We start from the raw sequence: 14,564 nt of genomic DNA, 5'->3' as shown, positions 1-14,564 counted from the left end.
ACGTACGCTTTCTTTATAGCCTTTCCACCTGTTATGACAACCTTCTTTGTCCCTTACTCAATGATCTTTCTGTGGGTATGTGGTTCCCTTCACGCTAAGGTAATATCATTTTGGAAAGACTTCTTTGCTGAACATTTCTGAGATTCTTAAATGCTGTAGACCACTGTGCTACAGGACCTCGAGTAACTGTGACAGTGGGGAACAAGTTGATTGGCTCTCTAATAGATACTACTCTCCTTTGTAAATTAAATGCTCAAATAAATTCAGTCTCATGAATACTCTTACTTAATTCAGAAGTGTAAAATTGATCACAGTTATTGTGTATCTTTAATTTTTAAAGCTAAAAGATGCTCAAAACTATTATTCCTATAAAAAGCATTGGATGATACTTATGATCTTGAGTAACATAACTCCCAGTTATAATGTTTCATATGAATGCCATAGGCTTTGTGTTTTTGAGATTTACTTAAAAATTTAGTCAATCTTAGTATACTTGGATAAATAGAAGTGTCTAGTTTAAAACCCTCTTCCTAACTGAGTGTGAGAGAAGTCATTTTGGCAACCTGTAATTTGGTTAATTACAAAGTAGTTTGATGTTTTAAGTTATGAATTATAGCCAGGCTATACCCTAAAGCTAGTAACAGGTCCCCAACCAGAGGTCCATGTATAGAAGGAGATGACACAGTTCAACTGACCAGCCTGTAAACCCAAACATCAGCAATAACAACAGACTCTTAGGGGACCTGGGTTTTTAGAAGGTGTCTCTCTGATCAGTGCTTAGATATCAGTATCTTATGTAGCCTCCTACGAATCTCCTTAGTCTTAATGGAATAGATGATTGGATTGAGCATTGGAGGCACAAGGAGATATCCTAGGGACATGGACTTGTGCACATACTCAGGAGCATGCTTCCCAAATCGATGAACCATGGAGACACTAACCATGGGCACATAGAAAATGAGCATAGCACAGATGTGTGACACACATGTGTTGATGACTTAAGTCTCTCTTCCCGGGAGGCGATGGCCAGCACAGAGTGTAATATGAGCACATAGGAAAGGAGGATGAGCACTGAGTCTCAAAGGCAGAGACGACAATGAACAAGCCATACATGCTGTTGATGGCGGTATCTCCACACGGCAGGCGGATCAGGTCTGGGTGCAAGCAGTAGGAGTGGGTCAGTATGTTGTCTTTACAGAAAGGCAACCTCTTCAGAAGGAAAGGCAGTGGGAAGACCATGCAGAAGCTGCGGATGATGATAGATATGCCCATGTGAGCCACACGGGTATCAGTGAGCGCTGTAGAATAATGCAAAGGATTACAGATGGCCACATAGCGGTCAAAACTCATGGCCAGCAAGATTCCAGACTCTGTCCAGGAGAAAAAGTGGATGAAGAACATCTGAATCAGGCAGGCATCAAAGGCAGTCTCTGGTGCGTGAAAGCACAAGGTAGCCAGTATAGTGGGCAAGGTAGAAAAAGACACACCCAGGTCATTGACAGATAGCAGAGACAGGAAGTAGTACATTGGCTGGTGCAAGCTCTGCTCCTCCTTTATGATGAAGAGAATGAGGCTGTTGCCCAGGATGGAGACAGCATACAACAGCAAGAGGAGGGCTGCTAACCAATGCTCCAGTCCCTCCATCTCTAGGAAGCCTGTTAGGGTGAAGCTGGTCATGCTCGAGATGTTAGTTTCAAAATTTCCCATGGGGCCCCTCAGTATCTTTTGGAGAAACACAATCAGAGTAAAGTGAGGTCAGACAATAGAAAGAATGGTCACTGTCCAGGATGGAAGAGAAAAGGCTACTTAGATTGCACACCAAAGATCATGAAAAATTAGGAGGAAGCAAGCTAGGGATCATTGCTCACATCTCAGGCCTTCTGCCATCTGATCATTTCTACAGTTGGGTCATGGGTTCCACTTCCTTCCCCACAAAAATCGTTTGAGTCTATTTTGAACACTGTATCTTATTCTTCCTGTTTCTGTATGCTTTGCAGAAATATTAAAATCTTTTTCCAGTAGCAGAAAATGATTTAGCCCTTACTCTCTACCAGTTCTAGCCACTAACTTCTTCAAGAAGTGAAGTACAGTATTCCCCCCCCCAAGGCCTTATCTTAGTGCTCTCCTCTTACTCAGGATCCAGAGTCTTATGCTCCTCTATTCCTGATTGCTCTGAGTTTTTCTATCTTGCATATTTATGTGTTTCTCTCTGTTTAGATTAAGGATTCTCAAACTGTGTGTATGCTAGATTCACCAAAGGAGCTTTAAAAAAACTCCTTTGTCTGGACCCCAATAATACCAATTCAATCCAAATCTCTAGCAGTAGCAGTTGGAAGGCTGATTCATGTCAATGTATGACAAAAACCACTACAATATTGTAAAGTAATTAGCCTCCAACTAATAAAAATAGATGAAAAAAAAAAAAAAAGAATCAATACATTAAAAAAAAAAAAAAACACTACCCAGGAAATTCCAATGCAAAGTCAAGTTTGAGAATCAGAGGTTTAGATTATGTCCCATCCAAGACCAACTTCTTTATTATTGAGGATCAGTTTCAGGATATACAGACAAAGAAAATAAATAACAACAACAAAAATCGCTTTATTGCCCCCACATATTCTTCCAGTAATCACTCACTTCTTTGCTCTCTTTCACAGTATGTTCAAAATTATTTTCTACTCATAATGTCCTTCTTACCTCTTCTCTGTATGTCAATTATCCCAAATTCATGTCTCTAGCTCAGATGTCTCTTCTAGCTAGAGAGTCAAGCATCCAACTCCCTAGTGGAGTATCAACTGTAATGGCTCATCAACCCAACATAAATCTATGCCAATCTGAACTTTTGTTAATCGTTGTACTTGACCCTCTGCAATATTTTCCTCATGTAAAAGTCCATCAGCATTTATCCACACACTAAAGCCAGAAAAACCTAGGAAAAATTGTTCACCCTCTCCCATTTCCAGATCTAATTTTATTACTACCTTTCCAAAATATGTTTAACACTGGCACTCCTGTCTCTCTCACTTCCAATTAACCCACTATCCAGTCTATCGCACTGATCTGTCCCTCAGCATTTTCAATCAGGATGTCCACAGGCCCTTTCTTGCTGATCACCCAGCTCCGTGTCATGATCCTCTCTAAACCATTTTTTACAGATAAGTCAGATTATCTCTCGATAATATCAACAAAATGATGTTACACTTCTATGGAAAACCTCTCAGTGGCTTCCCTTCACTCTTAAAATAAGGATTAGAGAATGAATTCAGTCTTACCTGGGCATGAGGCAGCATATGAACCACTTGAGAACTTGTTACCTTCCTATTATCTAACCAGTCATTAGTTCCCTACATATCATTGTATGCCCTTATTATGTATCCTCACACATACATTTCTTCATGACTTTTATCACACTTTAGAATTATAGTGAATTATTATATCTGTTTGGTCATTTGGTTAGTATCTTTGTTCCCCAAAGAATTATAAGATCCTATAGTTGTCTCAATGCTTATCCAAGTTGCTGGACAATGAGTCCTGGATAAGGATTCAGATTACCAGTTCTAATTCTACCCAGTAAATATTGATTAAATAGATAAGCTATCTTAAGAAGAATGTATTATGACCCAGTTTTGAAGTGTAACTTAAATTTAGTAAAGTTAAATACTCTCCTAACATCTAAAACAGCGAACTTTTAACCTCAGCTTTAGCACACATCAGCTATGGATTTAGTTTACTTAATTACACCTTATGTTTACAGCTATAGTATAGAAAAAACAGGGAGCAAAAACATAGAATTGATATTCAGCACTGTTGTGCAAGATATGTACCAAATAAACGGCACCCAAGAAAGGGGATGAAGAGGGACATCTGGAGCCGAGGTTCCCAGGTCCGCTTTCCCTACTGCCTGACTCTTCCAGTTCCCAAACAAAGGCTCTCTCCTTTTGCGTTGCCATGTGTCCACTTCCCAGTGAGAATACCGGAGTGTAGTTAGTAACACTGAAGCATTCACACCAAACAGAAGCTTTGGGATTTCAGGCATCAGGGGCTACTGTTGAGGATTATTGGTGTAGGGCAGAAGTGGAGTACACAGAAAAGCTCTAAAATTAGATCACAAAAACTTTTCTTCAGATATGTGTATTATGATTGCTTTAGAATTTTGAAGCTATGAACGAGGTTCCTACAGACTTCTGTGAGGGAAGGGCGGAAGTCCCAACTTACCTCCTCAGGGCAGCTCTAGTGAGAAGAGGACAGGTGAAGTGTCTCCTAAGGAGGAACTCTGAGCACTCCTCCGTACACAACCTCCCAGCCAACCTCCCTGCCCTGAGCGATGAAACTGCCTCTTCAGTGTCCCCTGGGCCTGGTAAGTCCTGGGGCACAAAGAGATGGCTGGAGCAGCAGGGGATATGAAAAATCTTGAATGATGGCTCCTCTGTGCACTGGTGTTTCCCCCGCTTACAGACATCAAAAAACATCAAGTTGTAACTCTGTTGTCCTTCGTGAAAGAATCCATTCAGTTCGTCAAAAACGGTTAGACTGAATCTCAGACCCTTTGACTCTCACTGATTCCCAAGTTAGTGATCTTTCCACCAATTGTGTCACAACCCAAGTAGATTTCAAGAAACAATAAATATAACCACCAAAAGCTTCAGAAATCATAGTCAGAGAACACAGTGACAAGCCTGGGTTGCCTGGAACTGTACTGGGTTTAACAATGAAGATCCTGCACTGGGGACAACCTCTCTGAAGCTGCAAACTCAGACAGTTTGTCAGTCTGTCCAGACCTGAGTAAAACAACCACTTCCCTGTCTAAGTGACTATCCTTAATAAAATTATTTAGTTTGCTCAAATTCCAAATTCCTCATTTCGAAACTTGGAACACAAATGTCTATAAATCCAGTTGACTATGCAACTTCGTATCACCATGGTAAATGATCATAAAACAAGAACTATAACAGTGACTTGCTAACTTTCCATTGTCCAGAAAAGAATTTGAGAAGCTGGGATAGGCAATTAGCTCTGAGAGCTCTGAGGGCAGTGAGGACAGGTTGATTCCCAGGATGCTTATTAAAAGACCTTAAAATTATGAGAGCCTTTGGATCATCTTGTATCACACCCAAACTGTCATAATGAAGAAATGAAGACTTTAAGGGGCAAGAGGCCTGTTGCCATCCACTGTGAAATCATTTATAAAGTCAGGACTTGAAAATAATTACCCAGATTTAGTCTCCAAAGTCTATCTCCATTGCCCATGCAATCTCAATTACCAGGACTGAGGAAAGGAGAAGAGAAATACTGATATTTCTTGAGGACCTGCACAGTTTTGGGGACAATACTAGTTTTTTGTTTGCTTTAGATTAGTTCATTTAATCAACAGAGAAAAACTGAAGGATACCTTTTATTATGCCTAAAGTCAGTACTGGATTTTTCAGTAGACAGACTAAACAAACAATTAGAGCTGTGGAGGAATAGAATGCCAAAAAGCTATGTATTTTATATTTAGATAATTTTTAAAACATCATAGCATCAATGTCTTCCTCACAAAAACTGGAAACATATCAGATTTTAATACACTTATCTTAGGGTCTCTTTTAAAAAGATTTTAATGTATACAGAACACCAAAGTTCTTTAGGATTTAGTATCTCTAAAGGTTGTTGTTAGTGTCTGTCTGCAAAATCTGTGTTTGTGTATGCATGTGTAACTGTGTGCAAATGTGTGTATGAGAATGGAGAAAGTGCGGGCAACAAAATGTACCTCCAGCTTTTTAGAAAGGAGAAAAACAGATTTTTTATAATTAATCAATAAATCAGTCACAAGAAATCAAAAAGAAACATAAAAAGATGATGCCCTTAGAAACCATAATGATTACCAGACATTTAAGATTTGACGGACTTGACCTAAATGAAAACATAGACTGTGAAAAATAGTTATCATTAATTGACCATCTACCATATGCTATAAACTTACTAGAATCTTTGTATGCATTGCTTATTTATTGTTAACATATAGTTAATATTTCATATTCACAGGATCCTTATCAATTATATTTTTTGTCTTCTTTTTACAAATGAGATTAGGGATTTTACAATACTTGCCAAAGTCGTATGTTATCGGAGTAGCCAAGATACCAAACTGGATGCAAAACCACACTTATAAATAAATATACTAACACACAGTCATTCACACAAGCACAATCATCAATTGGAAGAAGAGATGAAAACAAAGGAAAAAGGGACTTGAAGGACAGCATCAATCAAGCAGTTATAAGAAGACCATATGGCCTACTAAGTGTCGGGACTGAGAGGTTAAGGCTGGGGATGTTGGAGAAGGATACTTGTCCATCTGAACTTAAAACAGGAAGTTTTATGATCGTGCCCCTTGAATTTTATGGTTATGCCCCTTATCCTTTGTTCACCTCAAATGTAGTCATGATGACTCTCACCAGGTAGGATATGCTAGTCAAGTTAAGAAGATAATTTCTGTCTGTGTAGTAATTCTATTTCTCATTGTTAATTGATAACATTATGAATCTATGTCATTGCCTTGGTTAATGTGAGTTCATCCCTAAGAGAGAGAACCTCACCAAGGGAGTCTGAGATATAACAGTGAAGATGATGAGCCTTCTCTCTCCTCTCACAGTGGTTAGGACAACAGACTAAAGAAATAATTTCAAGTGTTAATCATCTTTAGCAAAAAGTTTAGAGTGCTATGAAGAGGAATCATTAAAAAGGTTAGTTTAGATTGAATCCTGAAGGGTAAATAAGGGATGTTCAGGGGAAGAGAGAAGAGAGCTCAATAAATGTGTTGGACTTATGTACTTTACTTACAGAAATATGATGTTCTACCTCCTAAATAACTATATAATTGACTTATTTCCATTCCCACTCTCTAGTCAGCCTATCAATGTGTCAATCCTAGATAATTACAAGTGTCTTAAATCATTCCCCTACATTATTCAGCCCCCTTCCAATTCACTTTCTAAGTTGCAGAAATATATTTAAGTAAAATTCCATCACATTATCGTCAAGTCCAAACTTTAAATGACCCTGTATGATATGATAAATGCCTTCCTTCCAAACTTTATTTTGAGCCACTTTTCTTATGTTCTTTGTGTTACAACTAAAGCGATCTTCCAGTTTCTTGCATGTGCAAAGGTACTTCTTCCATGCGGCCTTCACAAGTGCTCTTTTCCAAAATCTTCAAAGCTTTTTCCTACTCAGGTTCCATTCATTTGACTGGATCCCTACCACCATCTTCTAGCTTAAACTGTCCGGTGGAAGATCTCCCTAGCCTCCTAACCTAATAATGGTTATATTACATTCTCTGTTGATCTTTTCTAGGACCTTGCAGGGCTATGATTGATTGATTTAAAATAAACAGTAAATTATTTATTACATGCCTCTTTCCTACATTAATATGTATGTTCCATGAAAGATGTCTTTGCCTTCTTATTTTTTAATATATTCAAATCATCCAGTACCATGTTTGTTGTTGTTGTTTAGTTGCTAAATCATTTCTAACTCTTTTGTAACCCCATGGACTGTAGCCTGTCAGGCTCCTCTGTCCATGGAATTTCCCAGGCAAGAATACTGGAGTGGGTTGCCATTTCCTTCTCCAGGGGATCTTCCCAACCCAGGGATCAAATCGGTGTCTTCTGCATTGGCAGGAGATTCTTTACTACTGTGCCATCTGGGAGCCTAATGATTAGCAAATAGTAACCTAATGTCTTTACCACAATTACACTATCAGCATAAAATCATCAGTCATTCTTCCATGTTTCTAAAAAATGGATTACCATGCTGTTTAGTGAAACACCTGTTCAAGAACATATGACATACACATATCTATTTAACTCTGTTTTTTTGTCAATTTACCTAGTTACCTATCAGCCCCAAAGTGTCGTCATAGAGAATGCATCAAACTTGAGTCACAACTTCATTTTTTTTAAACAAACCTGTTCCCAATCTAAACCCTTTTTTCATTCCTGGGTAGAATCTTTGTAAAGTACCTGATTTTCTTCATTGCTATTTTTCTACATTATTTTCTACATTAACTATCTTAAACCAACGTGCACTAGAGAAATCTAAAGGCTGTGCTACATGTCCCTTTTCTGGGCGACCACAAACAGTAATCATGGCATCTTATCTCCCTGTGTGTGCGTCAGTCACTCAGTCATGTCTGACTCTTCGAGACCTCATAGACTGTAGCCCGCCGGACTCCTCTGTCCGTGGAATTCTCCAGGCAAGATACTGGAGTGGGTTGCCATTCCCGTTTCCAAGGGCTCTTCCCGACCCAGAGATCGATCTCTGGTCTCCTACATTCAGGCAGAGTCTTTACCATCTGAGCTATCCTCACTCGGTGCTAACATTTATGTTTACTTACTGAGCATTTTAGTGATGGTCAACTTTAATTCAGCTAACCCTCACCACAGCCTTATCAAACAGACATCACTATTATCTATATTTTCCACATAAGGAAACTGAGGCACAGTGAATTAAATAACTTTTTCAAAGTTACAAAAAAATATAAGTGGCAGAACTAACATTTAAATCTAGGTGCTCTGAACCGTTAAGCTGTAAGGCCCTCCTGTGAGTTCACAAGGTAAGTGTCGCTCTGCTTTGCTCTTCACAGATTCCTTCTATGCCTAATATGAGGCCTGGCACATAATGGGTGCTCAGTAAACAGCCCCTGAACAATCATATGATGCTTCTTTGTCATTTGATATCTTGCAGGCCCCCAGCCCAACCTAAGACTATCGGTGTTGAGTATGTTTAGCCATAGAAGGCAATACACATAAAGGACAAGAACTGCAACATTTCTCAAAGCAGCATCACTGATTCAATCATCCTAACTTGGACTCAGGAGTCAGATTACCTGCACTCACCTGCTGCCTCTCCACTGGCTAGCTTTGTGATCCTAAATGATTAGTCTGTTCTATGTGCCTCAGTGTCTGCACCTTTAAAACCAGAATAATAATTTTATCTGTATCCTAGTCTTGCTGATAGGGCCTAATGATTGCTTTAATAATAAAATATATACTAAAATAAACTTTGAACCTTGACTGTCAAGTAATAAGCTACAAAGAAATGTTATCCTTAGTATTACTTTACAGCTGGGAAAATCAGTGTTGGCCATTTTAAGTGACTCATGTAGTTAATCCAGTTGAATAAAGAGATCCTGTGCAGTTAGTCCTGACAACTAGTCTGCAAAAAATAAATATTCTGTCATCTCATTTTAGACGACTTATGCTATATTAGCCATTGACTGCAGAGTGAACATTCTGGATAGCACAGACCTCTGAATTGGGATGAAGAGAGCAAAAGTGTGATGTGTTTTCAATGTGCACCAGGGGAGTTAAGTCTCTTAGGGCCTAGAATCAGGCCTTCATGGGTGGTATCATGGGCCTGCCACAGCCCATAGTCACTTCTAGAAGGGAATAACTCTCCCAGGGAAAGTACTCCTTATCCCTTGAGAGGGGCAGAGAGGAGCATTTGGAAAGCACCTTGGCAGAGCAGAGGCATCAACATTCAGGTTTCTCTCTTCTGAGGCTCACTTTCTCCAACTCTCGTTATTGCTATCTGCCTCCCTCTCTCTCCCCTCTCTCTCAATCACTCTCATTTTACTAAAACATAATGTGTATATTTTATAGAAAAGTAGAAAACACAGATAAATAATAAATCTTCTCAATTCTCACTAGCCAGAAACAAATACTGTTTGTCCTTTAATGGCCCGGAACCTCGTGGTCCGGAGTCGACAATAAGAAAGTAAGAGAGGAAAAAAAAAAAAGAAGAAAGTAAGAGAGAGAAAGAGGCTGACATCCCCTGCTTTACGCGGAAGCCGATAGAGCCCTGTCCTTAGGGCTCGCGCTGCTGCACGTGGGCACCAGGCGCCCTCTCGAGTGGGTGAAGGCACAGGGCGCCTTCTCAAGAGGGTCTTGGAAGCCAGGGCAAGAAAGGGAGCTCAGCGGGCCTCCGCGCTCCAAGGAATTAGCCAGAAATAGAGAGATAGAGAGAGAGAGAGAGAGAGAGAATAGAAAGAAAGGCAGAAAGACACGGGGACCCAAGCTCTGTTGGAGCAAAGATGTTTTAATCAACATGGTGTGTGCATATATACTGTCTTACAAGGTGGTTATTCTCAGCAAAGATAAAGATTAAAATTTCAGACTTACAAAACATAAGAAGATCCCTATCAAAGAGAGAGTTGCAAACAATCACCTTTTATGGTATGGCTCATAAAAAGGAAGAACGTACTTATCACCCTAATGAGAAATGCCTGGATTCCTCAACCCCTGGAAAGGTATGCCTCTCCTCTTAATTCCGGAATATTCAGGAATTAATAAGGGCCAGAGGGTTCCTGACAGATCCAAAACAGCACACAGGAAGCCTCTTGTTAAATGCTTCCTGACAACTACTAATACATTTTTGTTAAGTGAAAGTCGCTCAGTCGTGTCCAGCTCTTTGTGACCCCATGGACTGTAGCGTGCCAGGCTCCTCTGTCTGTGGAATTCTCCAGACCAGAATACTGGAGTGGGTAGCTCTTCCCTTCTCCAGGAGGTCTTCCCAACCCAGGGATTGAATCCAGGTCTCCTGCATTGCAGGCAGATTCTATACCATCTAAGCCACCAGGAAAGCCCAAGAATACTGGAATGGGTAGCCTATGCCTTCCCCATGGGATCTTCCTGACCCAGGAATCTAATCAGGAGCTACCAGGGAAGCCCACATTTTTATTACTTCCTCCAAATACTTATTGTGTGCAAATGTATGAATGTTGAACAATAATATTATATATTATAGTTTTACCCAGAGTATACTTCACAGTATCGTAAATAGGGGACTTCTCAGATGGCTCAGTGGTAAAGAATCTGCTTGCTAATGCAGGAGACATGGGCGATACAGGCTCAATCACTAGGTTGAGAAGATTCCCTGGAGGAGGAAATGGGAACCCACTCCAGTATTCTTGCCTGGAGAATCCCATGAACAGAGGAGCCTGGCAGGCTATGCAGTCCATTGGGTCACAAAGACTTGGACATGACTGAGCACACACATCACAACCACGCTATAAATAATTTTTGTAAAAACTTTTATTTGAAATACTATTTTACAGTGGTTCCTACATTCCTCTAAGCTATCTTGTCCTGGAAATCTATTGTTGCAGCCATATATCTTTTGACTAGCATAGATTTGTTTGTCTTTTTCTTCATATTTTAACATTTGGGAGGTTTACTCTATGCCTGTCCTTTTTTTTTTTCTTTCTTTTTTTTTTAAGTAACTTTGAGGGAGAGAAATCTCAATTGTACAAGGATTCTAAATTAATTTTTAAATCATATTGTTGCATTCCTCAAATGATTCAAAATTAAGTCAGGTGAACTGGGGTGAAAAGCAACATATTCTATATTTGTTTAATCTTTCCACCAAGGCATGTGCTGTTTGTGTCCATTCATTCAAACTTACTTTTAAGTAAGTATCTGATAAGGGGTTCATCCCCAAATCATGTAAGGAACTCCTACTGTAGCTAAAATCAAAGACAAAATCATGTCTGATAATCTCATTTTACTATGTGCTAAGCAGTTAAATGGAAGTTTCTCCAGAGAGGATGTACAAATGGCCAACAGGTATATGAAAAAAAAAAAAAAAAGATCATTGTCATTAATCATCAGGAAAATCCGTATTGAAAACACAATGTGATATTACCACACAACGGTCAAGATGATATTAAAAAATAATAAAAAAACAATAACAACAAAAGACAGCAAATGTTGGGAAGGATGTCAGTTACTTGCACACAGTTTTACAGAATGTAAAATAGTACAATTGGGATGGAAAGCAGTATGGAGTTGCTGCAAAATTAAAATTTTGTAGAAATTTTGCAAAATTAAAAAAAAAAAGAATTATTTAACCATTGTGACAGTGTTTCCAAGGTAATAAGTAACTTTTCCTATGATAATTCAATTTAAAAATGGATACAAGAAACATGGAACAAAATGAGGGATTGATTTTAAGGAGACACATTAGCGGTTTAAAAAAGAAAACTGAGCTTTTCCTTTTTTTTTTTTTTTTTTTGGCTGAACTATGACTCAGTGTAACTTGCCAAAACCTGTTGGCTTCGGTCTTAACTAGTGCCAGTCTGTCATCAAATATCTGGTGGAAGAAATCCTAAGAGGATATGTCTGAGCAAAAGGAAGATTAAAAAGTTGTCAAAGCAGGTCTTGAAAACCCCAATTTGTGGAGTCATAGTAAATATGCAATGAATTTTTTCCTTTCCTTGTACCTTTGGCTTAAAACTTGGTTCCACCTAACATTCTGCCAAGCCTCCATCTAATCTGTTTGGTTTTGATTGAATAGATGACAGGGTTGAGCATAGGAGGCACAAAGAGATAAATGAGGGACAAGACTGTGTGCACAAATCAGGGGCCATTCCTACCATAACGGGCAGCCATGGACACACCAATCTTGGGCACGTAGAAGATAAGCACAGCACACAGATGTGACACACACATGTTGAGGGTCTTTAACTGTTCCTCCCGAGATGCAATGGCAAGTACAGAGCGCAGGATGAGCACATAGGAGAAGAGAATGAGTGCAGAGTCCAGGCCAAAGGTAGACATGACAATGATGAGACCGAAAATATTGTTGATGGTGATGTCACCACAGGGAAGGTGGATGAGATCTGGATGAAGGCAGTAGGCATGGGACAGTACATTGGCCTTGCAGAAGGGCAACCTCTTCAGAAGGAGAGGTAGTGGAAAAATCAAACAGAAGCTGCGGATGATGGCCCACAGGCCCATGTATACAACACGGGAATCTGTGAGCATGATGGTGTAGCGCAGAGGCTTACAGATGGCCACATAGCGGTCAAAACTCATAACCAGCAGGACCCCAGACTCCATGAAAGAGAAGAAGTGGATAAAGAACATTTGAGCCATGCAGGAATCAAAGCTGATCTTCCTTAACTGGAAGCAAAATGTGGCGAGCACGGTGGGCAGTGTGGAGAAAGACACACCTAGATCATTAACTGAGAGCAGGGACAGGAAATAGTACATAGGCTGATGCAAACTCTGCTCCTCCTTGACAATGAAAAGGATAAGGCCATTGCCCACAATGGAGACAATGTAGAGGGTACCGAGGAGCAAGAACACCCAGTGTTGGGAGTTCTCCAGCCCTGGGAAGCCTGTCAGGGTGAAAGTTGGCAACCCTGAGCTGTTGTAGAGGACACCTCCCATGCTGGGAGGACTTGTACTGTAGGACTTGTACTGTACGACCACCACCTGTAGAGAAGACGGACATACAGTTTATTCATGACCTATTTTCTCTCTTAAGCCATCCAGACCCTTACTTTATAGCTTAATCAAGTTTGTTGACCACATCACTCCTTGCCCCTCATGCTCCCCATGGTTTCTGGAATTGTCTAAGTGTTTCCAGGTTATCCAGCTGGCTCAACAGGTCACATTACCTTCCTCTGTACCTATGCCTATCTCCACCATGCTCTTCCTCACATTCAAAGCTAGGAACTTGTTATCAATCTACAGGCATCACTTTGTTCAAGACCTAAGACATCATTCTCCTGATGACAACTTCCTGGACTGTTCTGAGCACTCCAATTACTCATCAAACTGTAAACCTTTCCTCTTTCCATTCTCTCACTCTACTGACTCTACTGAGAAGTAACATCTGCTCAATATCATGACTCTCCAGCTTTTTTACTTCTACACAGCCTCCCAGTTCTTTCTTGCATTTATCCAGACAGAAGATAAATGGATAGGAAGGTATAAGTCCACAGAGACAATCTTCCTGACATACATCAAAATGCACTAGGACCCCCTTATATCCACTCATCTATCCATTCTTCAATCCACCTTATGGCACTGACATTAATTTTTACCATGAAGAACTTGATATACTAATGTATTTTCTTAATAATTTCCTTCAGATCTAAATAGAACCCGAAAGCCACATGTCTAATAATCAGTTCTCTTATCCATGGCTATACAGATAATGGGTTCTTATCTGTGTTTTCCATCTCTTTGAATAATAATATTATTATGACTAAGTTTGAGACACAAAATTCAAAGATTACATTGCCATGTTCTTTCTCTGTTTGTTGTTATTGTTGTTCAGTCACTAAGTCATGTCCCACTCTTTGAGACCCAGTGGTCTATAGCACGCCAGACTCCTCTGTTCCTCACCATCTCTTGGAGTGTGCTGAAATTCATGTCTGTTGAGTTGGCGATGCCATCCAACCACCTCATCCTCTGTTGCTCTCTTCTCCTTTTGCCTTCAATCTTTCCCAGCATCAGGTTTTCTCCAATGAGTTGGCTCTTCACATTAAGTGGCCAAAATATTGGCAATTCAGCTTCAGCATCAGTTCTCCCAATGAATATTCAGGACTGATTTCCTTTAAGATGGACTGCTTTGATTTCCTTGCTGTCCAAGGGACTCTCAACAGTCCTCTCCACAATCTGAAAGCCTCAGTTCATCAGCAGTCAGCCTTCTTTATGCTCCAACTCTCCCATCCATACATGACGACAGGAAAAATCATAGCTTTGGCTGACAGACTTTTGTTGGCAAACTGA

The 14,564-nt window shown here is 39.9% G+C and overlaps 2 pseudogenes; both read right to left on the bottom strand.

The window, feature by feature from the left end:
* Nucleotides 1-822: 822 nt before the first annotated feature.
* LOC122698738 lies at nt 823-1,707 on the bottom strand (annotated as a pseudogene).
* A 10,562-nt stretch (nt 1,708-12,269) lies between these two features.
* LOC122698689 lies at nt 12,270-13,214 on the bottom strand (annotated as a pseudogene).
* Between the last annotated feature and the right edge of the window lie 1,350 nt (nt 13,215-14,564).

The sequence above is a fragment of the Cervus elaphus genome, chromosome 1, assembly GCF_910594005.1.
Source record: "Cervus elaphus chromosome 1, mCerEla1.1, whole genome shotgun sequence".
In the NCBI taxonomy this organism is placed as follows: domain Eukaryota; kingdom Metazoa; phylum Chordata; class Mammalia; order Artiodactyla; family Cervidae; genus Cervus; species Cervus elaphus.
Note: the sequence above shows the minus strand (reverse complement) of the source record. Positions and strands in the feature narration are given on the sequence as shown.